Here is a 27803-nt window from a genome sequence, read left to right as displayed (position 1 = left end):
TAATGTTCTGTATATAACGGAGGGCCACACTTCTGTAACCTGGCATGGTCCTATTTAGACCTCAATTTGTTCACCCAAACATACAATGTAATTGTGGAGGATTATTATTATTACATTTTATAGCACCACCAAGATAACGAAGATCTGTACAACATTCACTGGGATTACATATTTGCTGGTGCCCAAAATGGCTGCCTCACCTTTTGCATGCTCCTGATCATCTCCATAAACAGCTTAAATTCACCACAACTGACCTATGAATCATCATAAGTATCCAGGGACTTACCTTTAACTTGTACTACTCTACGCGGACATATCATCAAAACCAACTGATTGCATTCCTTCGCTGAGATACACACTGGATTGAAACCTCTGCATCTCTCCACTGAGAAGTCCTTCAGTTTGGCATCTACTCTTTGTATATACTTTGGCATCTGTACTCTGCATTGGACATCCCAGACAAGGTACTGTGGACTACAACCTATCTTTGGCTCCATCCAGCCCCTCACTTACACATCATTCACCTATGTTCTATGAGCAACAAATAACTCTGAGTTCTTGCATTAATCAACTAATATACAGTATATTCAGGCTCTGAATTGCTGAAAGGTCACTGTTCATTTAAAATCGCAGGAACCCAGCCATTCCTCAGGACTCATGTTATCACTACCCCCACAAGAACTTCAAAGGCCTCTCACACTGATATTTTTCACATCTACACAATAAGAATTGGATTCTAACACCTTTCCACAAGCCTGCTTTGTCCTGGAATAATTTACTAAATCAGCAACAGGAAAAGCAAAGTTATTTTATTTATCACTTTTTTCAAATATACCCATTGGATTAAAGAGCAGCAATATGTTATAGCAATAACTCTGTTCATGAACCCATTATAATTTTTTGGATCACATAACATTATAAATGAGTTCAAGAAGGCGCCGCTGATGGCTGCCTCGGTGCTGCTCTGCCAAGCAGCTTTCGTTTTTATTTTTTTTATATGTTTATATCCCCACCGTAAGCGCCACTGTCAGACACAGCAAAGAGGAAATTCTCAGGTTCTCAAGACTCGCGCCCCCCCCCCCTCACCAAACTCACCGAAGCTGCTGGCCGGATCGGCGGTTCTTGCTGCTCTCGCCGTCCTGAGTGGGGGCAGTGAAGACGGAGCGGCCGGAAGTATGGAGGCGGTCATGTGGTGACCTCACAGCAGCCCAAGGAGAAGAGGCGCCCCATCGGGAAACGTGCGGCTGGCCACCGGGAACCCCCGCAGTGGCCCTTTATGGCGCGCCTGTGTGAGAGTTGCCGGCGATGCCCTCAAGCCCGGAGCTACGGCAAGCACTTCAGGAAGCGTTACGCACGCCGGCAGCAGAGGAAGAAGAGTGCCTCTCAGCCCGCGGCCTGGAGACCCGGCTCCTGGAAAGGCCGGCGGCGGGTCCCATGGGACAGCCAATGGAGAAGGCAGCATGTGAAGCCTCTGCCCCAGTGAGTACTAGCAGCGGCCCCCAGCCCAGTGATGGCCCATCCCACAGCTCCTGCTCCTGTAGTTGCGGTGCGTTGGCGGACCCCGGGAGCTGCCGTGCGAAGCTGGCCCCCTGCGGCACCACCAGGAGGCACAACGGAGCAGAAAAGACCCCATGGCATGTGCCCCGCAACCAAACTCCCAGCAGTGGAGCAGTAACAACCCAGGCTGGCATGCTGGCCCACCCAGGATGGACTGGGCACACCCCCACAGCTGCGGCCGGAACAGCGGACAGGGTACCCCCAGCAGACTGAAGGGCAGAATGGGCGTGGGACACGCAAGAGGGGCTGCCATGCTGGGCCCTAGTCAGGTGGAGACGCAGAGGCCACCGATCTGCTCTTCCAGCAATCCTACTCTCAAACACTCGATCCCTCGCGAACAAGATGGATGAGCTATCCCTGTTCATGAGCGACGCGAGGTCGGGCACTGCTGGGTCATCCATTCTTTGCTTCACTGAGACGTGGCTGGAAGACCTAATTGCCAACTCCACACTGTCACTGACAGGCTACAGCCATTTCAGGGCCGACCGCAATAAGGACCTCACCGCAAAAAACAGAGGCGGTGGCATCTGCTTCTACATAAACGAAGGGTGGTGCTCCATCGTTACAATCCTAAGTAAATCAAGCAACACGCAATTGGAGACGCTCATCATTAACTGCAACACGTTCAACTCCCCCTGAGAATTTGCCTCAACAGTACTGGTGGGGGTGTATATCCCCCCCCAAGCAAGCGCAAATGATGCCCTGCAACAGCTGGCCACCAGGATAACAGATACAGAACTCAAATATCCGGACTCACTGTTTATAGTACTGCGAGACTTCAACAACGCCAACCTGAGCCAGGAGCTACCTAAGTGCAACCAGCAAGTCAATTGCCATACCAGGGAGGGGCGAACCCTGGACCACTGCTATACCTACATCAAGACAGCTTACCAGTCCATCCCACGCACAGCCCTAGGCCTCTCCGACCACTGCATTACCCATCTGCTCCACACATACATCCATAAGCTGGGAACGGAAAAGCCCGTGGTCAGGTCCGTCAATTGCTGGACAAGCAAAGCAAAGCTGAAGCTTCAGGCCTCTTTTGACTGCACAGATTGGAGGGTTTTTGAAATTTCGGCTACCGACATGGACGACCTGGCTGATATAGTGACATCCTACATCAGCTTCTGGGGGACACATGTGTACCAACAAAGAGAGTCAGCACCCTCAATAACAACAAGCCTTGGTTCAACTCCCAGCTCAGGAAGCTTCGCCGGGCCAATGAGGAGGCATACAGCAGCGGATACAGGGCCCTGTACAAACAGGCCAGGAACTCTCTGACATGCGAAATCAGGATGGCTAAAATCTGATTCTCCAACAAGCTGACTAACAACCTCTTGGCCAATGACCCCACATCAGTTTGGAGAGGTATGCAAGCCATAACCAACTACAAGAAAACCCGAAAACCCACTGTCATACACCAGGAACTGGGGGACGAACTGAACAACTTTTAATGCAGATTTGTGAAGGAGGCCCCCTGTCACCGTCCTACCCCTGTTCCGAGCGAAGCTGACCACCCACTCCTCTATCCTGGTCTCCACTCCCAGGCACTGCGGGTGGATCAGAAAGAGGTAGAAGGAATGTTCAGAAGGGTCAAACCTAGGAAAGCCACAGGCCTGGATGGAGTATCGCCATCTGCCCTAAAGAACTGTGCTGTTCAGCTCGCCCCCATCTTCTCCAAGATCTTCAACACCTCACTGGAGATATGCAAGGCTCCCTCCTGCTCCCGGTTCCAAAGAGCACAGCTGCAAAAGACCTAAACGACTATAGGCCGCTAAAATCTGTGGCAATAAAAGTGTTTGAACGGCTGGTGCTGAACCACCTGAAAGAAGCAACTAACACCCACCTAGACCCCTTGCAGTTCGCATTCCGAGCTAACAGGAGTGTCGAAGACGCAGGTAACTTGGGGCTGCACTACATCCTACTACACCTAGACTGACCGGGCTCTTATGCGAAAGTCCTATTTGTCGACTTCAGTTCGGCAATCAACACAATTGTCCACAGTATCCTGCAAGACAAACTCCTCTCGTTAGGGGTCCCAGAATCAACATGCTTCTGGAACGTCGACTTCCTGACAGCAAGGAAACAGGTGGTGAAAGCCGGGTCATTCACGTCTAGTGGGAGCGCGATCAGCATGGGGGCCCCTCAAGGATGTGTCCTCTCCACCCTACTCTTCTCTGCTATATACCAACGACTGCACCTCAGCCGAGCAATCGGTAAAAATAAAATTTGCAGACGAAACCACCGTTATCGGTTTAATCAAGGACGAAGACAAATCTGCATACAGACGCGAAGTGGAACGGCTAACGCAGTGGTGCAGCAGGAACAACCTTGACTTAAATCCCCTCAAAACAGTTGAGATGCAACCACTCATAATAGCAGACAGCGTGGTTTCGTGGGACAACTCCTTCAAATTCCTAGGGCCAAAAATTTCCTGAGACCTCAAATGGGGACTCAAATTACAGTAAGCACTGTCGTAAAGAAGGCCCAGCAGCGGATGTTCTTTCTGATGCAACTCAGGAAATTCAACATCCCGCAGAAGCTGCTGTTCATCTTCTACACAGCAATCGTAGAATTGGTCCTATGTTCGTCGATCACAGTCTGGTATGGAGCTGCCAATGAGAGTGACAAACAGAGGCTGCAAAGAGTGGTGAGGACAGCTGAAAAGATTGTTGGAGCTGACCTCCCTCCCGTCCAGAAATTATACCAGTCAATGGTCAGGAAGCGAAAAAACCGTGGCAGATATGCAGCACCCAGGTCACAAACTGTTTGAACCGCTTCCATCAGGCTACCATTCCCGCGAAGACGACCAGATCCATTAAAAGCTTCTTCTCACTACCTGTCCACCAGCTGAACAATATATAAAACGTCTAACATGTATAATATGTCTAATACTGTATGTCGAGTCTATCGTACAGTTGGAATGTGCAGTATGAACTCATACTTGTAATGTTTGTAATATATGCTACTTTTCCCCCCCGTCCGTATGCAATGTATTCCCCCATCATGTTGCTGCTTGGCGATGCACTGTACCGCAAAAAAATTAGTGATGAGCGGGTTCGGATCCTCGGGATCCGAACCCCCCCGAACTTCACCCATTTTACACGGGTCAGAGGCAGACTCGGATCCTCCCGCCTTGCTCGGTTAACCCGAGCGCGCCCGAACGTCATCATCCCGCGGTCGGATTCTCGCAAGATTCGTATTCTATATAAGGAACCGTGCGTCGCCGCCATTTTTCACTCGTGCATTGGAGATGATCGTGAGAAAACGTGGCTGGCGTCCTCTCAGTTTCTATGTTAAGTGGGCTGCAAATTGTGTTGCAAATATCTGTGCTCAGTGTGCTGCAAGTGCAAATATCTACGTTCTCTGCCTGAAAAACGCTCCATATCTGACTGTGCTCAGTGTGCTGCAAATATCTGTGCTCAGTGTGCTAATTGCTTTATTGTGGGGACTGGGGACCAGCAGTATTATATAGTAGGAGGACAGTGCAGAGTTTTGCTGACCAGTAACCACCAGTATTATACGTTCTCTGCCTGAAAAATGCTCCATATCTGTGCTGCATTGTAGTATATAGTAGGAGGACAGTGCAGAATTTTGCCGACCACCAGTATAACTATATATATAGCAGTACGTTACAGTAGTCCACTGCTCTACCTACCTCTGTGTCGTCAAGTATACTATCCATCCATACCTGTGGTGCATTTCAGTTTTGCACAGTTTGCTGACCACCAGTATATACTATATAGCAGTACGGTACAGTAGGCCACTGCTCTACCTACCTCTGTGTCGTCAAGTATACTATCCATCCATACCTGTGGTGCATTTCAGTTTTGCACAGTTTGCTGACCACCAGTATATACTATATAGCAGTACGGTACAGTAGGCCACTGCTCTACCTACCTCTGTGTCGTCAAGTATACTATCCATCCATACCTGTGGTGCATTTCAGTTTTGCACAGTTTGCTGTCCACCAGTATATAATATATAGCAGTACGGTACAGTAGGCCACTGCTCTACCTACCTCTGTGTCGTCAAGTATACTATCCATCCATACCTGTGGTGCATTTCAGTTTTGCACAGTTTGCTGACCACCAGTATATACTATATAGCAGTATGGTACAGTAGGCCACTGCTCTACCTACCTCTGTGTCGTCAAGTATACTATCCATCCATACCTGTGGTGCACTTCAGTTTTGCACAGTTTGCTGTCCACCAGTATATAATATATAGCAGTACGGTACAGTAGGCCACTGCTCTACCTACCTCTGTGTCGTCAAGTATACTATCCATCCATACCTGTGGTGCATTTCAGTTTTGCACAGTTTGCTGACCACCAGTATATACTATATAGCAGTACGGTACAGTAGGCCACTGCTCTACCTACCTCTGTGTCGTCAAGAATACTATCCATCCATACCTGTGGTGCATTTCAGTAATGCACAGTTTGCTGACCACCAGTATATACTATATAGCAGTACGGTATTGTCAAAGTCAGAAAAATATCATGCTGCACATTGCCATATATGCACCTCATGCGTGTGCCCGCTGCACGTGCATGAGCCCTCCCATGCGTGCGTATACTCGCGGTCGCGTGCACTCGCAGGCGCGCGGTATGCGCATTTACGGTAGAGTTTGTGTTCGTCTAGCGGGCGACTCAATCGTAACATATTTTAGTCATATAATGTATTTTGTAGATTATGGTCCCTTTGATAGAATCTGAAAGTTTAGTTAATATAGCATGTTCGGGGACAAAGATTCCTCTTTGTTTGATATGAAGGGTCAGACAGGGGTTACACAGTGGTGTTTAGTATCCATCAGAAGAGAATATAATTAGCAATATTCCGGTGTTGGTTTGAAGCGGATTACTCGCTCGTGCGTATAGTTATGGACATAAGAAGTTTATGGACATTTACTATATTTGCACTTTATTACCCATGCGGCGGGAAACCCAGTTTCCCTCCCACCTGAGCAGTTTGAAATAGTCACAGCCCACCTGTATGAACCAACCTATGACCTTTTGTTATAATGCGGAGACGGATTCCTGTGTCCAATGAACAATAAGAATGCAGGGACCATTGTACTGTACTGTGTGTAAGTGTATATAAAGACAAGCCGACCTGGGCCAGCTCTCTACTCTTCGCAACGGTTCTCATCACTGATAATCGGGAGCTGGATATCCAGGAAGGCGCATGCGATTGTTTCCCCTTGTGCGTAAGTTCTCTGCAACCATATTTATCTCCTATTTTGTTGTAAGCCATTCTCTCTCTCCTTCCCCCTTTAAATGTAATTGTGTCTTTGTTGTATTTTAACGTGTAGTAACTCGGTTAGGTATTTTATGTTAGTTTGGTAGTGTATAACTTGTATTGTGTATTCTTTTACGATTGAACGTTCATTCTCTCCCTTAAAAGGTGTTAGACCCTTAGACCGGTATTTGAGTGTTTATTATATTGCTAAAGGGTTCTCAGAGCGTAAGAATCGCTCATACAGCTTTTAAACTAACAAGGTTACACTGTGTTGCATTTACACCTTATCACTGCACAAAGGTTTACAATTCAAGTACATTGTTTATGATATTGGTACAAAGGTTTAACTCTGTGAGCGTCAGCGCCGCTCGTGATCTCCTCGTGGTCTCGAGCGTCCGCTACGCTGATAGCGTATCATTACGTTAGACGGCAGCCTATAGCGTGCTTGCCTTTACGCTTTAAGCCGTGAGCGAACGTGCCGCTCGTGCGTCTCGTCCACGGCTAAGCGTTTGTACGCTACGTGCGTACTCTTACAGTATTCCATACGCCAATTGCATACTGTGTTCATTAACCTTTTAGAGTGTTTAATATAGGATATATATTATAGGCTTTAACAATTGGGGACTCGCTTGCTCTTCACATATCTGCACTAGGTAATTCCAGCAGACATTATCGGTCAGCAAAAGGCGGGAGGTAATATTCCTCGTAGTGCTGACCAGATAAGCGTCTGCTCCGCTTAGTAAGGAGTGCTGAAGGAATCCGGAACCGGAAGGTAGGAACAGTACGTTATTGTCTTTTAAAACCTGTTTAGTTTCTGTTTTGCGAACGTACGCATAAGCACACACACCTGTATTTCGTGTCTAGCATTATTTGTCCGCACCTCATTCTCCTGATTGCCACACACTAATGATAACGTGTTGAGACATTTGTTGTTATTAATAGTTAAAGGATAAATATTTAAGGGAATAATTGTAAAAGGCACGCACACAATCTCGCCTAGAATACAAGGGAGATTTGAGTGGTGTTCAGTGAAGGATTACTGTTAAAAATCATTCACATTGATAAACGTGTAGTGTGTTACTGTGGACGTACTTGGTCTGCGTACACGTGTCCTTACAAGGGCAGGGCGTACGCAACGCAAGGGTCGACGCACGTAGCGTATATCACGCAACGGAGCGTACGGATACGCCCACATAATACAAACCGCACGATAGTATTGTTTTAATAGGCGATAAGGAAGTAACGCGAAAATAACACAAATCTATCTCAAATCCAAAAGTTTAAAGTTAAAAGAAAAAGACTTTCTCTGTTGTAATTCTTCTGGGTTAGACTATTACTGAATGAAAGGAATTCTGTACAGAAATAAGAGTGTTTGAATGTAAGAGTGTGTATATATAAGATTTCTCTTTTATTACGGAAGTGGGAACCATAGGCCAGTAGAAAGAGGTACACCAGCGAGAGTGATATCGTGGGGTGGCTTGGGAGGCGTCCCTTGTTAGTCTCGACATATTTATGAGCAGTAGAGTCTGCTGTACATAACAGACCAGGAGGTCAAGGACCAGGAGGTTCAGGTACAGCAGACTAGAAGTAGAGAGCACAACCGAAGAGGGTTGGTGCGAGACCCATATAGGCCAAAGAAGCTCACTGCTGAAGGAATTCGCAGCCGAAATTTTCGATTCCACTGATCGTTCCACACATAAGATTAGTTGCTTGTGTGCAGATATGATTGTACCGCATGTGATTGTGTGCATCAGCGTGTCTTGAATTCAGAAGAACGCTGCTTGCACATTGTTAACGTGATTTGTGTAATTTTTTTTTATTTTAAGGGAAGTAGCCTGATCACTCAGGGACAGTCCAGCGACTGATACTTGCTGGGGAGGGTAAGACACTCCCACACGCCCGAGCAAGTAGACGTACTTAGGTGCCCTAGGTTGGGTACGGAACCTCTGGGAACTTTGGTCGCCGTATTGGCCAGCGTGGGCGGAGTTAAGTGGGCAGACCTCGTTGCAAAACCCCCACCGCAGCCTTACCCCGAGCATTTTGGTTTTCTGTAAAGGTTGCCGAAGACCCTGATTTGAAGTCAGAGGTAGTGAAAGCAGCACCTGCAGAGATGGGGGCCAGTTGTTCAGGTAAGGGGCGATCAACCCAGGTTCAGGTTGATTTGGTAAACCGACCAATCGGGTCGGCAAGGTATATCATGTGTGAGAAATATGGTCATCACACAGAAATGTTGTGCAATGAATGGGAAAGGATGACTGTGCATGATGGGGAAAAGTTTCCCCGGGTAGGTAGTTTTAACCCAGAAGTGTTACAGAATTTAAGGAGAAGAGTTTGCCTGATTAAATCTTCAAAAAGGCGTATTAGACATATATGATTAACATTGTGGCAACAGGAAGGTGAAATACAAAGGGGGTTGGCGCAAGCCACTGGATCTAACCCTATCAGGAAACTGATAGCCACTGCACCCCCACCACCGTACATACCTGGAGAGAAATTGGTTGCAGAGAATGGCACTCAGGGTTATGTTAAATGTGTAGAAGTTAAGGATAATGTAACCAAAGTAATTAATGCTAACACTAATCTGTGCAAGTTGTACCCTGTTTTGAACTTTCCCCAGGATTGTGACCAAGAGGATGAGCCCACAACAATATCAGCACTCTCCCTAGCAGCCACCATATCAGAAACAGCAGTAGGCACGACCCAACCCGTAAGATTAGTAGCAAAGGCCCCTAGCGGAGGGACAGGTGAGGTCGTATCGACTGGTAAGTACGGCACCATACACTATGCTGAAACCATTTCACCACATGTTGTAGAATCTACTCAGAATGATGTTGTTGGACTTAATCCTGTTAGGGTAATAGCAGTGCCAAATGGGAAAACTGACACTTCAGGAGCAACTCCTGTCAGGAACATGGCCATGCACTGTCCCTTTTCCCGAGCAGAATTAAGATCAATGATGTCTGAATTCCCTGATCCTAGGAAAGACTTAGTTGCATGTCAAAAGTATATTAGGGAGCTAGGAAATTCTGCAGAGCCAAATAACAAAGATTGGAGGACAATTTTGAGGGCATGTTTACCCCCCAGTGTTGATCCGTTAAAGTTTATCGCTGATTGCAAGTTAGATGAGGAAGTACCACTAACAGACGAGTATAATCAGGATAATGTAAAGAGAATCAACTTACAGTTAGGGGTATATTTTCCTGCAGTAGTAAAGTGGAATAAAATCTTTACAATAAAACAAAAAGAAGGTGAATCCACACCAGAGTATTTTCACCGGGCTCTGCAGGATATGGCTAGGTACACTGGTATAGATGACATTAAAACAAATGTACACCACAGGGAAGTAGCTGTTTCAGTATTAATGGACGGTCTAAAGGAGGTTTTAAGGAATAGAATACAAACCACTAGGCCTGATTGGAGAGGTATGTCGGTGGATGCATTGGGAGAGGCTGCTGCTGGGCATGATCAGAATATCATCAGACACAGGGAGTCACAGAGTGATAAGTTAATGGCTGTGAGCATACAGGCCCTCACTACCCGGCCACCTCAGCCCAGAACTGTGACCCCTGTGGGTAAGTCAAGAGGTATAAAATGTTATAGTTGTCACAGAGAGGGACACATGTCACGTGATTGTAAAGCAAGACAAATACAAAATTCATATCAATCCCCTAGACACCGACCTGATACGAGACATTGGGACCAAGGACCGAAAGGGCGGAGCTATGAGCCACATGCAGGGGAAACAAAAAGGTATCCCCAAGAAGAGACTGGCAAATCTCTGATAGTTCCCATCTAACCCCACCACAAGTAATTGCTGCCAGCGTGATTCAGGGAGGTCACCATACCCAATAGGGGTGTGGCCACACCTGTAATCTGCAGCCAGTGAAATTGATTGCAAGTCTTGGAAGTGAACCCGAGATCACAATTGATGTAGCTGGTAAATCATTAAATTTCCTTGTAGATACGGGGGCGGCCAAATCAGTGATAAATTCGACAGTGGGCATGAGAACCACTGGTAAAACAATTCCAGCCATGGGAGTAACGGGAGTAGTACAGCACTACCCTGTTAGCAAACCAGCAGAGATTACAATAAGGCCTTTGCATACCAAGCATTCCTTTTTGCTCGCTGCATCGGCACCGACTAATCTCCTGGGAAGAGATTTATTGTGTAAAATGGGGTGCGTCATTTATTGTACTCCTGAAGGTGTATTCTTAGACATACCTGAGAATCACGCTCAGGAAGTACGAGACATGCTAGACTCCCCATCAAAATTAATGTCACATACCGTTATGATAAATAGGAGTTCATCCCAGGTAGAAGAAATGACATCCCAAATACCAGAGTCACTTTGGACTAAAGATGGACAAGACACTGGATTAATGGCAAACGTAGCTCCAGTAGTTGTGCAAGTAAAAGATGGTAGGATAGCTCCAAAAACCCCACAATACCCTCTGAAGCCAGAGGTGGAGTTAGGAGTATACCCCGTAATAGAGCGCTTGCTACAACAGGGCATTCTGGTAAGAACATCCAGCACTGCCAATAGTCCCATCTTCCCTGTGAAAAAGAGTGGGGGGAGGGGTTACAGGCTAGTGCAGGATCTAAGGGGGATTAACAAAATAGTTGAGAGTCAGTTCCCCGTAGTGCCAAATCCAGCTGTCATCCTTATGCAGATCCCTCCCACTGCGAAATTTTTCACTGTTATTGACCTCTGCTCCGCCTTCTTCTCGGTACCTCTGCACCCCGACAGCCAATATTTGTTTGCATTCACATACAGAGGAGTCCAATACACATGGACTCGATTACCACAAGGTTTCATAGACAGCCCAAGTATATTTTCACAGGCTTTGCATGATTGTTTACAGTCTTTCCAACCAGAGAGTGGATCAGTATTGATCCAATATGTGGATGATTTACTACTATGTTCAGATTCACTGGAAGCGTCCCTGAAAGATACGAAACAGCTCCTGTTTCATCTTTCAGACACGGGACACAAGGTTTCCAAAGACAAGTTGCAATTATGCCAGACTAAAGTAAAATATCTGGGACACTGTCTGACACAAGGACTGAGACACCTGACCGCTGATAGAATTCAAGCAATTCGAGACATGACTCTGCCACAAACCCAGCAACAGATCAGAACGTTTCTAGGAATGTGTGGGTATTGCCGTAACTGGATCCCAGGTTTTTCCATTCTAGCATTACCTTTGCAGGAGATGGTCTCATCAAACAAACCTGATCGGATTTCGCATACAGACGAATCCAAGATGGCATTTGAGAGACTTAAACAGTGCCTAGCGCAGGCACCAGCATTAGGTATGCCAGACTATGGGAAACCCTTTGAGCTGTACGGAACAGAAAGTGCTGGTTGCGCTGCAGGCGTCCTAACCCAAAAGCACGGTGATGCCAGCAGGCCGGTAGCATACTACAGCGCTCAGCTAGATACGGTAGCGCGATCCCTCCCCACATGCTTGCAAAGTGTCGCTGCGATAGCATTGCTAGTAACGAAAAGCGAAGATGTAGTGCTAGGACACAACCTCACAATCCATACACCTCATGCAGTGTCAGCCTTACTAAATTCTGCCCAAACCAGACATGTCTCATCCGCACGGTTTACAAGGTGGGAATTAGCACTAATGGCCCCTGTAAACATCACCATAAAGAGATGCAGTGCACTAAATCCAGCAACGTATCTCCCAGGTGTGCCTGGACAGGCACAAAGGGTGGGGGATGAGAGGGATGGTGAAGGAGGATTTAGTACAGACACTGACTCACATGATTGTATGGAATATTTGACCCAAAATTTCACGGCAAGGCCTGACATCAGTGACAACCCACTGGAAGATGTAGATCTTACTTTCTACACTGACGGTAGTTGTCACAGATAGACGGACTCGGGAGACTTGTGTACTGGATACGCAGTCGTAGATGACCAAGGCACCATAGAAGCAGAACCGCTAGGCCCACCTCACTCAGCCCAGGTTGCTGAACTGGTTGCCCTAACCAGAGCACGTGAATTGGCTAAGGGCAAAACAGCCAATATCTATACCGACTCTAGATACGCCTTCGGGGTAGTCCATGATTTCGGAGCACTATGGCGCCTCAGAAATTTCATGACGGCAGCTGGTACACCGGTAGCGCATGCAGCTCACATCAAAAGGCTTCTAACAGCGATACAGGAACCTGACAGAGTGGCTGTTATCAAGTGTAAAGCACATACATATAGCCAAGACCCGGTATCACTTGGTAACAGCCGAGCAGACGAAGCTGCTAAGTTAGCAGCTGGTACCCCCAGACAAACAGACACCGCACAACTGATGGTATTTAATACCGTCAACACACAGAAATTGTGTGAAATGCTAAATTTGTGTTCCACACAGGAAAAGGCAGTTTGGAGGGCAAAAGGATATGGCCAGGAGTCCTCAGGACTCTGGACAGATGGGCAGGGTAAACCAGTGGCACCCAGAGCATACCTTCCAAGTTTAGCGGAAGCAGCACATGGGCTGACTCATCTAGGCAAGGAAGGGATGTGCAAGTTGGTAAGAGCATATTGGTGCGCCCCAGGATTTTCTTCCCATGCGGGAAAGAGGGCAATGACTTGCCTCACCTGCTTGAGGAAGAATATCGGAAAGGCAATACCAACAGAACCATCTCATATCCCACCTACAGGCGGCCCTTTTCAGGTAATACAAATTGATTTCATACAATTACCCCCTTGTCGAAATTTGAAGTATGTACTAGTTTGTATAGATGTGTTTTCAAATTGGGTCGAAGCATTTCCTGCGGCCACAAATACCGCAATGTTTACTGCTAAGAAAATTGTACAGGAATTTGTGTGTAGATACGGTATCCCTAGAATAATTGAAAGTGATAGGGGTACCCATTTTACAGGTGATGTCTTTCAAGGAATGTGTAAGTTGATGGGAATTGATAGTAAGCTGCACACTCCGTACCGCCCCCAGGCGAGTGCGAAAGTAGAAAGAGTGAACAGCACTATTAAAAATAAATTGAGCAAAGTTATGGCGGAAACAGGATTGACATGGCCAGAAGCTTTACCCCTTGTATTATACAGCATCAGAACCACTCCCAGGTCCCCTCTTAATCTGTCCCCCTTTGAAATTCTGTTTGGTCGACAACCGCATGTTATGATTAACCCTCAGGATGATTTGAAATGTAACAATGAAGTGACTGTAAAGTATTTGGTTAAGATGAGTAAACAGCTAAGGAATCAGAATGACAATTTGAAGTTGGTGATTCCTGATCTGCCAGATAGTAATTGTCATGACATTGAACCTGGGGATTATGTAATGATACAGAATTTTCTACGCTCAGGTTGCCTTATTGACAGATGGGAAGGACCATACCAAGTCTTATTGATTAGCACGACAGCATTGAAGGTTGCCGAGAGAGAGACTTGGGTTCATTCGTCCCATTGTAAGAAGGTTGCTGATCCAGAGAGGTCCCGTGATAAAGAACAGACGGTAGAGGAAGTTGTATCACTGGAGTGTCTGTTTCAGGAGGACTGAGACGGCACCTGAGCATTGAGAATAATAAGATCGGAGGCAGTTGTCGATTCCCTGTTCCCTTTTATTGTTTTTCTCCACTTCCCATCCCATCTCCCTCAATTGTTTCTTTCCCCCTTCTCATTCTTCTCCATTTCCTCCTATAAGATGGACTTGCCCCAAGAGACTGTGATCCGGATTTTCCTGTTGACCATGATGTTGACCACAGCAGTCTGTTCCGGCGAGAGTACCATGGAGGTCGAGAGAGGTTCTGGAATGGGTTCTGATGACAGAGATGGAGGCGTAGATTTCCAAGAACAACATAATCACCGAGTAAAGGCGAGTATCAGAAAACGATCTGGTAGCATTGACAATAGAAGGAATTGTGAAGGATTGTTAGCTGAAGAGAACTGTATCTGTAGACTCTGTGACAGTGTAGTTGAGGATGGGTGTATCAAGAAATGCCAATCCAGTTTCAATATCCACATGGACCGGCATCCATTGAGTGACTATCACTCCTTAGTGGGTAAAGTGTTAAATCAGACAGATTGTTGGGTATGCTCTCAAGTACCTCAAGGCCATAGCAAATCAGGGTTAGTACCATTCCCTCTAACTATAGGGGAGGTACTTGAGCTAAGTGGTGGGAGGCCGGTGGACAGGAGGTTTAATATCTCCAGTCCTCCTAGTTTGAAGCTCCACCAATATCATGTGGATAGATCCCTAGTATGTTTTAACATTTCCAATCCCCGAAAGCCGGGAAATTGGGAAGTGTCATGGAATAACCAAACCATGACCTTTTCATACAGAGCCGATAGAATGCCTACAGATACAGAACTTATACGCCACATAGCCGGTAGTGGAAAATATTTCCGATATAGGTATACCCTAGGAAGTAGGATCATGAGAGTTGGAGAAGTATCACCAGGATACTGTGCACATATCGTACAAACTGATACGTGTACTAAACAGATGGGAGAATTAGGGTTAGGAGATTTCATATGGAAAATGTGTAATATGGTTATGTCCTACTCCGTCCCATATGTTCTCCCCGATGATGCATATTTCATATGCGGGAGGAAGGCGTATAAGTGGCTTGCCCCAAACTCAGAAGGGTTATGTTATATTGGAAAAGTACTGCCTGAGGTAATGACCGTATCCCACACTAAAATGAAGGATGTTCACCGCAGTGCCCAAGCTCCTTATACTCACACTCATTACGAGCACATCGTTAAACGGCACCTGATAGAAAGAACAGAGCATCCGGCCTCTGACCTGATCCATGAATCCACCGGGATTCAATTCCTAATCGCGTTAGATATCACTCGTACCGCCAGAGGAGTGATAAATTATAAATATATATCTGCGCTTGCAAATTTATTAGACAATATCACTGAAATGTATGATGACACATTCAGGTATACCGGAAGGGAGCTCCAAGCTTATAAAACAGAACTGGTTCAGCATAGGATGATTCTCAATTATCTCACAGCTGTGACAGGCGGGTATTGTGTTACCCTAGCGACTCAGTATGGAATAAAGTGCTGCACGTATATTACAAACAGCACCGAGGACCCGGCCGAGGTCATAGACCAAAAGATGGATGACATTTTGCAATTAAAATGGGAGTTCCGAAGGAAACACAATCTCACCCTTGCCGCTGTGGGTAATGAGCTGACCAGTTGGGTGTCATGGTTGAACCCACGAAATTGGTTCTCTGCTTTAGGAGAATGGACCTGTCACGCACCGCGGGCAGCGGCGACCGCGCTTGTCCCTGCGGGTGGCCTGGTCTGCCCGGCGCCTCTCTTCTCCCGGCAGTCTCCGGCTCCGGCGGCGGGTCGGCGCGTCCCTCCGGCGGCTTCCCGGAAGCGAGGGCGCCGCCATCATAAGTGAGGTCAAGGAGGCGGAGCAGGTCTGACGTCACCTGCCTGCTCCGCCAATCAGGTTAGGGCGGGGGATTTAAAACCAGACACCGGGCAGAGATCCGGTGCCTGAGTATCTTCGTTTCTCCAAGCGCCTCCGTGCCTCCAAGCACCTCGTGCCTCCAAGCGCCTCCAAATACCTCCGTGCCTCCAAATACCTCCATGCCTCCAAGCACCTCCGTGCCTCCAAATACCTCTGTGCCTCCAAATACCTCGTGCCTCCAAGCACCTCCGTGCATCCAAATACCTCGTGCCTCCAAATACCTTGTGCCTCCAAGCACCTCGTGCCTCCAAGCACCTCCGTGCCTCCAAGCACCTCCGTGCCTCCACGCACCCCGTGCCTCCAAGCACCTCCGTGCCTCCAAGCACCTCCGTGCCTCCAAGCACCTCCGTGCCTCCAAGCACCTCCGTGCCTTCAAGCACTCCGTGTCACCAAGCACCTCGGTGCCTCCAGTGCCTCAGCATTTAGTCTCACTGTGCTCCCGGCACCCGGGTGTCTCAGTACCTGTACTACCAGCACCTCTGTGCCTCCAACACCACAGTGTCTCCAACACCACAGTGCCTTCAATATCTCAGTACCTCAGCATTCAGTATTTCTACAAGTCTTGTCTTTCAGGAAACCTTCAAGAATTCTTCTGTGCTTCCTGCCTGCCGTCTTAATCCTGCATGAGGAAGACCTACATCCGGCCATCTCTACTGCGACCCAGTAGCGGATCCTCTTCCCGGTCATCGGAAGAAGCCCCGAGTCCACAACACTCCCAAATCAGGTCAGTGACAGTATACTCAGGCCACATGGACCCGGGGAATCGGAACACAGACTCAAGTGCCATCCAGAACCTGGCTTCCCGAGTACAAAGTCAGGAAGCGGCACAAGGCCAGGTGATGCAGTACCTCCAGCAGTTGTCCGGGCGTCTGGATCAGATTCAGGCGTCTCTAGCCTCAGTAATTCCGGCACCTGTTCCAGTAGTCGCACCAGTTGCCGTTGCCAGCAATGTTCAACCATCGGCCGGTATCACTCCACGCCTTCAGCTGCCTACTCCGTCCCGCTATAATGGGAATCCTAAAAATTGTCGCGGTTTCTTAAACCAATGCGAGGTATATTTCGAGCTACTTGCACACAACTTTCCTACAGACCGGTCCAAGGTAGCATATATTATTTCTCTGCTGGAAGGGTCTGCTTTGGATTGGGTGTCTCCATTATGGGAACGATCTGATCCCATGGTTTCCAACTATACCAACTTCATCTCGTCCTTTCGAAGGATTTTCGACGAACCCGGCAGAATGACCACTGCTTCTTCCGACTTGCTCCGTGTTCGACAGGGCGCCCGTTCCGTGGGTCAGTACGTGGTTCATTTCCAGACCATTGCTTCCGAACTATGCTGGAATAATGACGCCCTGAGAGCTGCCTTCTGGAACGGTCTTTCCGACCGGCTGAAAGATGAGCTGGTTACCAGAGATCTGCCGGATCAATTAGAAGATTTGATTTCCCCTTGCGTCAAGGTGGATCTTCGGATGCAGGAGCGTGGAGGGGAACGTAGCCGTTTGGATCGTTCCAGGTTCCGGAATCCTACTCCTAGACCGGTGGCCTCACCTAGCTCAGATGAGCCCATGCAAATTAACCGATCCCGACTGTCTCCGGAAGAACGACAGCGTCGTCGTGAGGGTAAACTCTGCCTTTACTGTGGGGCCGCAGATCATTTTCTTAAATCTTGTAAATCCCGTCCGGGAAACGGGCAGGCCTAGCTTGTTCCGGAGGAGTCAAGCTGGGAGTTACGACAAAAGCTTCTCCAACTTCGGACTGTTTGCTTCCTGTAACACTGGTCTCCGATTCAGTCTCCAAGTCTTGTGAAGCCCTATTGGATTCCGGAGCTGCGGGGAACTTCGTTTCTTCCTTCTGTGCCCAAAGCTTGGGTTTAAAGTTACGGCCTATCGAGCGGCCAATTTCACTGACGGCTATCAACGGGACTAGAATTTCCAAAGGTCTTATAATGTGGCGCACGGGGCCAGTTAAGCTGCAGGTCGGGGCTCTACATCAGGAAGATTTGGAACTCTTGGTTATCCCAGAAATGCCCCATGATCTGGTTCTTGGAATGCCTTGGCTAAAAAGTCATAATCCCCACATCGACTGGAAGTCTTCACAAATTCTGTCCTGGAGTTCCTTTTGTCACACTAATTGTCTTACTCCGGTTTGTCCGCTCCGTGTCACCTCCAAGACGGATGAAGAGTACATTCCGGAGGCATATCAAGGGTACAAGGACGTATTTTCGGAACAAGCTGCTGACCTGTTACCACCTCATAGGCCTTGGGACTGCCCTATTGACCTTGTCCCAGGGAAGACGCCACCCCGTGGTCGCACATATCCTCTGTCCCTTCCCGAGACCCAAGCTATGTCGGAGTATATTAAGTCCAATATGCTCAAGGGATTTATTCGCCCCTCTTCCTCCCCTGCTGGTGCGGGCTTCTTTTTCGTGAAGAAAAAGGACGGGGGGTTGAGACCATGCATCGACTACCGCGGCTTAAACGACATTACTATCAAGAATAAATACCCCTTGCCACTAATCACAGAGTTATTTGATAGGGTTCGTGGTGCCCGCATTTTTTCCAAACTCGACTTGAGGGGAGCTTATAATCTTATACGCATCCGAGAAGGTGATGAATGGAAGACTGCCTTTAATACCCGAGATGGGCATTACGAATACTTGGTGATGCCGTTTGGTCTTAGTAATGCTCCCGCGGTTTTCCAGGAATTCGTCAATGAAATCTTTCGTGACATGTTGTAACGGAGTGTTGTGGTATATTTGGACGACATACTGATCTTTTCCAAGAATCTTGTCGAACACAGGACTCAAGTCAAAGAGGTGCTCCACCGTTTACGAGAGAATCATCTCTATGCCAAGCTTTCCAAATGTACCTTTGAAGTAACATCTATTCCGTTCCTCGGTTATATCATCTCAGGGACGGAGCTTCGCATGGATCCGGAAAAGCTGTCTGCCATTCGTGACTGGACTCGGCCTCTTTCTTTGAAAGCAATACAAAGGTTCCTGGGCTTTGCGAACTACTACAGGAAATTCATTAGGGGTTTCTCCACCATTGTTGTGCCCATTACTGCCCTGATGAGGAAGGGTTCTAATCCAAGTTTGTGGCCTCCGGAAGCCATTGTAGCTTTTTCTCACTTAAAGTTAGCTTTCATGACGGCTCCAGTTCTCCAACAACCAAATTTCGATGAACCCTTCTTCTTAGAGGTTGATGCATCTTCAGTCGGGGTTGGGGCTGTTCTCTCCCAGTACTCCTCTGATAAGAAATTACATCCGTGTGGTTTCCATTCTCGTAAATTCTCTCTGGCCGAACGAAATTACACTATTGGAGACCAGGAACTCTTGGCAATCAAATCTGCCTTGGAAGAGTGGAGATATCTTCTGGAAGGGGCTAAACATGTGTTTACCATCTACACGGATCACAAGAATTTGCTGTACATCAAATCCGCACAATGCTTGAATCCTCGCCAGGCGAGATGGGCACTTTTCTTTTCCCGATTCTCGTTCATTATTAAGTACCGGGCCGGGACTCTCAATATTAAAGCAGATGCGCTTTCCCGTTCACAAGTTTCCACAGACGAGGATGAACCTCCTGAGCGGGGTTTAATTCTGAATCCAGTTTCTGTCTCTGCTGCTTTAACTACTCCAGCTCCTCCTCCTGGAAGAATGTCCGTACCAGCTAGATTCCGGCCAAGAATACTACAATGGGTCCATAACTCCAAGTTTTCCGGTCATCCCGGTGTCCAGAAGATGTACAAGTTTCTGCAAAGGTCTTACTGGTGGAACACCATGAGGAAGGATGTACAAGATTGCGTTAATTCTTGTCCACAATGTACACAACATAAATCTCCTCGTCTGCCTCCTGCAGGGTTACTTCGTCCTTTGCCTATCCCTGTGAGACCCTGGACTCACATTTCCATGGACTTCATCACTGACTTGCCCTGTTCCAAGGGTTGCAACACCGTTTGGGTTATCGTTGACCGTTTTTCGAAGATGGCACACTTTGTGCCTTTGACTGGTCTCCCGACAGCACCGAAACTGGCTCTACTGTTCATCCAAGAACATTTTCGTTTGCACGGGTTGCCACAAGAGATTGTTTCTGACCGTGGAGTACAGTTCACCGCCAGGTTTTGGAAAGCCCTCTGTTCAACCCTACAAATTAAACTTAAGTTTTCGTCCGCTTATCATCCCCAAACAAATGGTCAAACGGAACGAGTCAATCAAGATCTAGAGACTTTCCTTCGTTTGTATCTCTCTCCTTCACAGGACAACTGGGTGAAGTTGTTGCCTTGGGCGGAGTTTGCCCATAACCATTTGTTTCATTCTTCCACTGGGGAATCACCATTCTTCATCAACTAGAGGGTTCCATCCCCGTGTTCCAGAATTTCCAAGCCTTCCGATAGTAGCGGTTCCTGCTGTAACGTCCACTCTATGACACTTTGGACAAATTTGGAGAAAGGTTCATGCTAACCTTAAGAAGGTTTCTGTCCGGTACAAGTTCTTCGCAGATAAGAAACGGCGAGCCGCACCTCAATATAAAGTTGGGGACAGGGTATGGCTGTCCACACGTAATCTCCGGTTGAAGGTGCCCACCATGAAGTTCGCTCCAAGGTTCATCGGTCCTTACCCTGTGCTACAAGTCTTAAATCCTGTGGTCTGTAAACTGGGTTTGCCTGCCCATCTTCGAATACCTAACGCCTTTCATGTTTCTCTACTCCGTCCCCTCATTCTGAATCGGTTCCACTCAGCATTCCCTAGGCCAACGTCTGTAGTGGCAGAAGCTGGAGCGGAGTTTGAAATCAAAGCTATTCTTGACTCTCGTTATCTTCATAAAAAATTACAGTACTTGGTGGACTGGAAGGGTTATGGTCCTGAGGAGAGAAGTTGGATTAAGGCTACTGAAGTAACGGCTCCTCGACTGGTTCGGATCTTTCACTCCAGACATCCGACTAAGCCCGGGAAGTGTCCAGGGGCCACTCCTGGAGGAGGGGGTACTGTCACGCACGCGGGCAGTGGCGACCGCGCTTGTCCCTGCGGGTGGCCTGGTCTGCCCGGCGCCTCCCTTCTCCCGGCAGTCTCCGGCTCCGGCGGCGGGTCGGCGCGTCCCTCCGGCGGCTTCCCGGAAGCGAGGGCGCCGCCATCATAAGTGAGGTCAAGGAGGCGGAGCAGGTCTGACGTCACCTGCCTGCTCCGCCAATCAGGTTAGGGCGGGGGATTTAAAACCAGACACCGGGCAGAGATCCGGTGCCTGAGTATCTTCGTTTCTCCTGCGGAAGCTGTTATTCCAGAGCTCCCTCGTCCCTGTGACCTCATGCCTCCAAGCACCTCCGTGCCTCCAAGCACCTCCGTGCCTCCAAGCACCTCGTGCCTCCAAGCGCCTCCGTGCCTCCAAGCACCTCGTGCCTCCAAGCGCCTCCGTGCCTCCAAGCACCTCCGTGCCTCCAAGCACCTCCGTGCCTCCATATACCTTCGTGCCTCCAAATACCTCGTGCCTCCAAGCACCTCCGTGCCTCCAAGCACCTCCGTGCCTCCAAGCACCTCGTGCCTCCAAGCACCTCCGTGCCTCCAAGCACCTCCGTGCCTCCACGCACCCCGTGCCTCCACGCACCACCGTGCCTCCAAGCACCTCCGTGCCTCCAAGCACCTCCGTGCCTCCAAGCACCACCATGCCTCCAAGCACCTCCGTGCCTCCAAGCACCTCCGTGCCTTCAAGCACCTCAGTGCCTCCAGTGCCTCAGCATTTAGTCTCACTGTGCTCCCGGCACCCGGGTGTCTCAGTACCTGTACTACCAGCACCTCTGTGCCTCCAACACCACAGTGTCTCCAACACCACAGTGCCTTCAATATCTCAGCATTCAGTATTTCTACAAGTCTTGTCTTTCAGGAAACCTTCAAGAATTCTTCTGTGCTTCCTGCCTGCCGTCTTAATCCTGCATGAGGAAGACCTACATCCGGCCATCTCTACTGCGACCCAGTAGCGGATCCTCTTCCCGGTCATCGGAAGAAGCCCCGAGTCCACAACACTCCCAAATCAGGTCAGTGACAGGACCCAAGGTATTATCATGGATGTAGGGAAATTTCTTTTGTGTATTCTGGGTGTCATCATATTGGTCGGTCTGATATTTAGATGCGTTTGGGTTTTAACAAAGTGTAAACGTAGCGCCCGAGTGATGAGTTTAAGAAGTGAAGATACTGTAATAACAATGACTGATTTGATTTACGACCCAACCATTGAGACAATGTTGTGATGAAAATGTGATTCCACGGTCCGTTTCTTTCACCCGTTTCTCCTTTGTTTTTCTCCAAGGTACAAAGACATCCGCTTGGAAGAAGAATTTGACAACCTTTTACACAGACAACTGATGGACTATGCCATAGACCCCCCATATCCCTAGTAACTTTAACTTTACGCTAGCCCAACATTTTTTGTAAGTCTATGGACATTGAAAAAGCTTTTTGCACACCGTTTATAGCAAAAGCATCGGGAGACTACAGTCAACATGTACATCGAGACAAGACACAAGACAAGACCTCAATCGGCAAATGTATATTAAACTCACATAGTTTATGACTGCATTTACCATAATTGCTTCTTTATCTGCATTTCTACAACCTTCAGGTAATAACACACATAGTCGATAGGGAATATAGGCACAGATATCAGCACTCACATATCCCCCCATTCATGTATCATCAACTAAAATGTGCTCCCCCATTTTGTTGCAACCAAAAGCCGAAAAAAGCTCGGTAAAGTTTGACAGCCCATCCACAGACCCGTACCACGGGATAAGAAGGAATTCAAATGTATACTTCGCAATACCTCAAAGCTTGATTTAAAACACGTACGGCACGATGATACATGACCCCCCAAACATGGATTCATACACACATGCTTCTGCTATCTCACTAGGTCATACCCTTTTCCTACCTTCTTCTCTCCTCCCCTACCCAATCATAGAAATGTATTATACATGACATATATTTTTCTCTTTTTGAACTGTTTTAGGAAGTGGCAGTTATTGGTGACTGCCAAAGGGTGGACTGTCAAAGTCAGAAAAATATCACGCTGCACATTGCCATATATGCACCTCATGCGTGTGCCCGCTGCACGTGCATGAGCCCTCCCGTGCGTGCGTATACTCGCGGTCGCGTGCACTCGCAGGCGCGCGGTATGCGCATTTACGGTAGAGTTTGTGTTCGTCTAGCGGGCGACTCAATCGTAACATATTTTAGTCATATAATGTATTTTGTAGATTATGGTCCCTTTGATAGAATCTGAAAGTTTAGTTAATATAGCATGTTCGGGGACAAAGAGATTCCTCTTTGTTTGATACGAAGGGTCAGACAGGGGTGACACAGTGGTGTTTAGTATCCATCGGAAGAGAATATAATTAGCAATATTCCGGTGTTGGTTTGAAGCGGATTACTCGCTCGTGCGTATAGTTATGGACATAAGAAGTTTATGGACATTTACTATATTTGCACTTTATTACCCATGCGGCGGGAAACCCAGTTTCCCTCCCACCTGAGCAGTTTGAAATAGTCACAGCCCACCTGTATGAACCAACCTATGACCTTTTGTTATAATGCGGAGACGGATTCCTGTGTCCAATGAACAATAAGAATGTAGGGACCATTGTACTGTACTGTGTGTAAGTGTATATAAAGACAAGCCGACCTGGGCCAGCTCTCTACTCTTCGCAACGGTTCTCATCACTGATAATCGGGAGCTGGATATCCAGGAAGGCGCATGCGATTGTTTCCCCTTGTGCGTAAGTTCTCTGCAACCATATTTATCTCCTATTTTGTTGTAAGCCATTCTCTCTCTCCTTCCCCCTTTAAATGTAATTGTGTCTTTGTTGTATTTTAACGTGTAGTAACTCGGTTAGGTATTTTATGTTAGTTTGGTAGTGTATAACTTGTATTGTGTATTCTTTTACGATTGAACGTTCATTCTATCCCTTAAAAGGTGTTAGACCCTTAGACCGGTATTTGAGTGTTTATTATATTGCTAAAGGGTTCTCAGAGCGTAAGAATCGCTCATACAGCTTTTAAACTAACAAGGTTACACTGTGTTGCATTTACACCTTATCACTGCACAAAGGTTTACAATTCAAGTACATTGTTTATGATATTGGTACAAAGGTTTAACTCTGTGAGCGTCAGCGCCGCTCGTGATCTCCTCGTGGTCTCGAGCGTCCGCTACGCTGATAGCGTATCATTACGTTAGACGGCAGCCTATAGCGTGCTTGCCTTTACGCTTTAAGCCGTGAGTGAACGTGCCGCTCGTGCGTCTCGTCCACGGCTAAGCGTTTGTACGCTACGTGCGTACTCTTACGGTATTCCATACGCCAATTGCGTACTGTGTTCATAAACCTTTTAGAGTGTTTAATATAGGATATATATTATAGGCTTTAACAATAGTAGGCCACTGCTCTACCTACCTCTGTGTCGTCAAGTATACTATCCATCCATACCTGTGGTGCATTTCAGTTGTGCGCAGTATATATAGTAGTAGGCCATTGCTATTGATATATTACTGACATATAATTCCACACATTAAAAAATGGAGAACAAAAATGTGGAGGGTAAAATAGGGAAAGATCAAGATCCACTTCCACCTCGTGCTGAAGCTGCTGCCACTAGTCATGGCCGAGACGATGAAATGCCATCAACGTTGTCTGCCAAGGCCGATGCCCAATGTCATAGTAGAGAGCATGTAAAATCCAAAAAATAAAGCTCAGTAAAATGACCCAAAAATCTAAATTAAAATCGTCTGAGGAGAAGCGTAAACTTGCCAATGTGCCATTTACGACTCGGAGTGGCAAGGAACGGCTGAGGCCCTGGCCTATGTTCAAGGCTAGTGGTTCAGCTTCACCTGAGGATGGAAGCACTCATCCTCCTGCTAGAAAACTTAAAAGAGTTAAGATGGCAAAAGCACAGCAAATAACTGTGCGTTCTTCTAAATCACAAATCCCAAAGGAGAGTCCAATTGTGTCGGTTGCGATGCCTGACCTTCCCAACACTGGACGGGAAGAGGCTGCGCCTTCCACCATTTGCACGCCCCCTGCAAGTGCTGGAAGGAGCACCCGCAGTCCAGTTCCTGATAGTCAAATTGAAGATGTCACTGTTGAAGTACACCAGGATGAGGATATGGGTGTTGCTGGCGCTGGGGAGGAAATTGACAAGGAGGATTCTGATGGTGAGGTGGTTTGTTTAAGTCAGGCACCCGGGAAAACACCTGTTGTCCGTGGGACGAATATGGCCATTGACATGCCTGTTCAAAATACAAAAAAAATCACCTCTTCGGTGTGGAATTATTTCAACAGAAATGCGGACATCTGGTGTCAAGCCGTGTGTTGCCTTTGTCAAGCTGTAATAAGTAGGGGTAAGGACGTTAACCACCTAGGAACATCCTCCCTTATATGTCACCTGGACCGCATTCATCAGAAGTCAGTGACAAGTTCAAAAACTTTGGATGACAGCGGAAGCAGTCCACTGACAACTAAATCCCTTCCTCTTGTAACCAAGCTCCTGCAAACCACACCACCAACTCCCTCAGTGTCAATTTCCTCCTTAGACAGGAAAGCAAATAGTGCTGCAGGCCATGTCACTGTCAAGTCTGACAAGTCCTCTCCTGCCTGGGATTCCTCCGATGCATCCTTGAGTGTAACGCCTACTGCTGCTGTTGTTGTTGCTGCTGCTGGGAGTCGATCGTCATCCCAGAGGGGAAGCCGGAAGACCACTTGTACTACTTCCAGTAAGCAATGGACTGTCCAACAGTCCTTTGCGAGGAAGATGAAATATCACAGCAGTTATCCTGCTGCAAAGCGGATAACTCAGGCCTTGGCAGCCTGGGTGGTGAGAAACGTGTTTCCGGTATCCACCGTTAATTCACAGGAAACTAGAGACTTGATTGAGGTACTGTGTCCCCGGTACCAAATACCATCTAGGTTGCATTTCTCTAGGCAGGCGATACCGAAAATATACACAGACCTCAGAAAAAGAGTCACCAGTGTCCTAAAAAATGCAGTTGTACCCAATGTCCACCTAACCACGGACATGTGGACAAGTGGAGCAGGGCAGACTCAGGACTATATGACTGTGACAACCCACTGGGTAGATGTATTGCCTCCCGCAGCAAGAACAGCAGCGGTGGCACCAGTAGCAGCATCTCGCAAACGCCAACTCGTTCCTAGGCAGGCTACGCTTTGTATCACCGCTTTCCATAAGAGGCACACAGCTGACAACCTCTTACGGAAACTGAGGAACATCATCGCAGAAAGGCTTACCCCAATTGGACTCTACTGGGGATTTGTGACATCGGACAATGCCACCAATATTGTGCGTGCATTACATCTGGGCAAATTCCAGCACGTCCCATGTTTTGCACATACATTGAATTTGGTGGTGCAGAATTATTTAAAAAACGACAGGGGCGTGCAAGAGATGCTGTCGGTGGCCCGAAGAATTGCGGGCCACTTTCGGCATTCAGCCACGGCGTGCCGAAGACTGGAGCACCAGCAAACAGTCCTGAACCTGCCCTGCCATCATCTGAAGCAAGAGGTGGTAACGAGGTGGAATTCAACCCTCTATATGCTTCAGAGGATGGAGGAGCAGCAAAAGGCCATTCAAGCCTATACATCTGCCTACGATATAGGCAAAGGAGGGGGAATGCACCTGACTCAAGCGCAGTGGAGAATGATTTCAACGTTGTGCAAGGTTCTGAAACCCTTTGAACTTGCCACACGTGAAGTCAGTTCAGACACTGCCAGCCTGAGTCAGGTCATTCCCCTCATCAGGCTTTTGCAGAAGAAGCTGGAGACATTGAAGGAGGAGCTAAAACAGAGCGATTCCGCTAGGCATGTGGGACTTGTGGATGGAGCCCTTAATTCGCTTAACCAGGATTCACGGGTGGTCAATCTGTTGAAATCAGAGCACTACATTTTGGCCACCGTGCTCGATCCTAGATTTAAAACCTACGTTGTATCTCACTTTCCGGCAGACACAAGTCTGCAGAGGTTCAAAGACCTGCTGGTGAGAAAATTGTCAAGTCAAGCGGAACGTGACCCGTCAACAGCTCCTCCTTCACATTCTCCCACAACTGGGGCTGCGAGGAAAAGGCTAAGAATTCCGAGCCCACCCGCTGGCGGTGCTGCAGAGCAGTCTGGAGCGAGTGCTGACATCTGGTCCGAACTGAAGGACCTGCCAACGATTACCGACATGTCGTCTACTGTCACTGCATATGATTCTGTCACCATTGAAAGAATGGTGGAGGATTATATGAGTGACTGCATCCAAGTAGGCACGTCAGACAGTCCGTACGTATACCGGCAGGAAAAAGAGGCAATTTGGAGGCCCTTGCAGAAACTGGCTTTATTTTACCTAAGTTGCCCCCCATCCAGTGTGTACTCCGAAAGAGTGTTTAGTGCAGCAGCTCACCTTGTCAGCAATCGGCGTACGAGGTTACTTCCAGAAAATGTGGAGAAGATGATGTTCATCAAAATGAATTATAAGCAATTCCTCCGTGGAGACATTCACCAGCAATT

At 47.7% G+C, this 27803-nt stretch overlaps 1 protein-coding gene across 6 annotated transcripts in view; it reads right to left on the bottom strand.

Moving 5' to 3' along the window:
* The window catches only part of CCDC30 (coiled-coil domain containing 30), a 687183-nt gene that overhangs the window by 252430 nt on the left and 406950 nt on the right, over positions 1 to 27803 (bottom strand). The window lies entirely within an intron of this gene.

Source organism: Pseudophryne corroboree, chromosome 10 (assembly GCF_028390025.1).
Source record: "Pseudophryne corroboree isolate aPseCor3 chromosome 10, aPseCor3.hap2, whole genome shotgun sequence".
In the NCBI taxonomy this organism is placed as follows: Eukaryota; Metazoa; Chordata; class Amphibia; order Anura; family Myobatrachidae; genus Pseudophryne; species Pseudophryne corroboree.
This window is presented reverse-complemented; position numbering and strand designations above follow the sequence as displayed.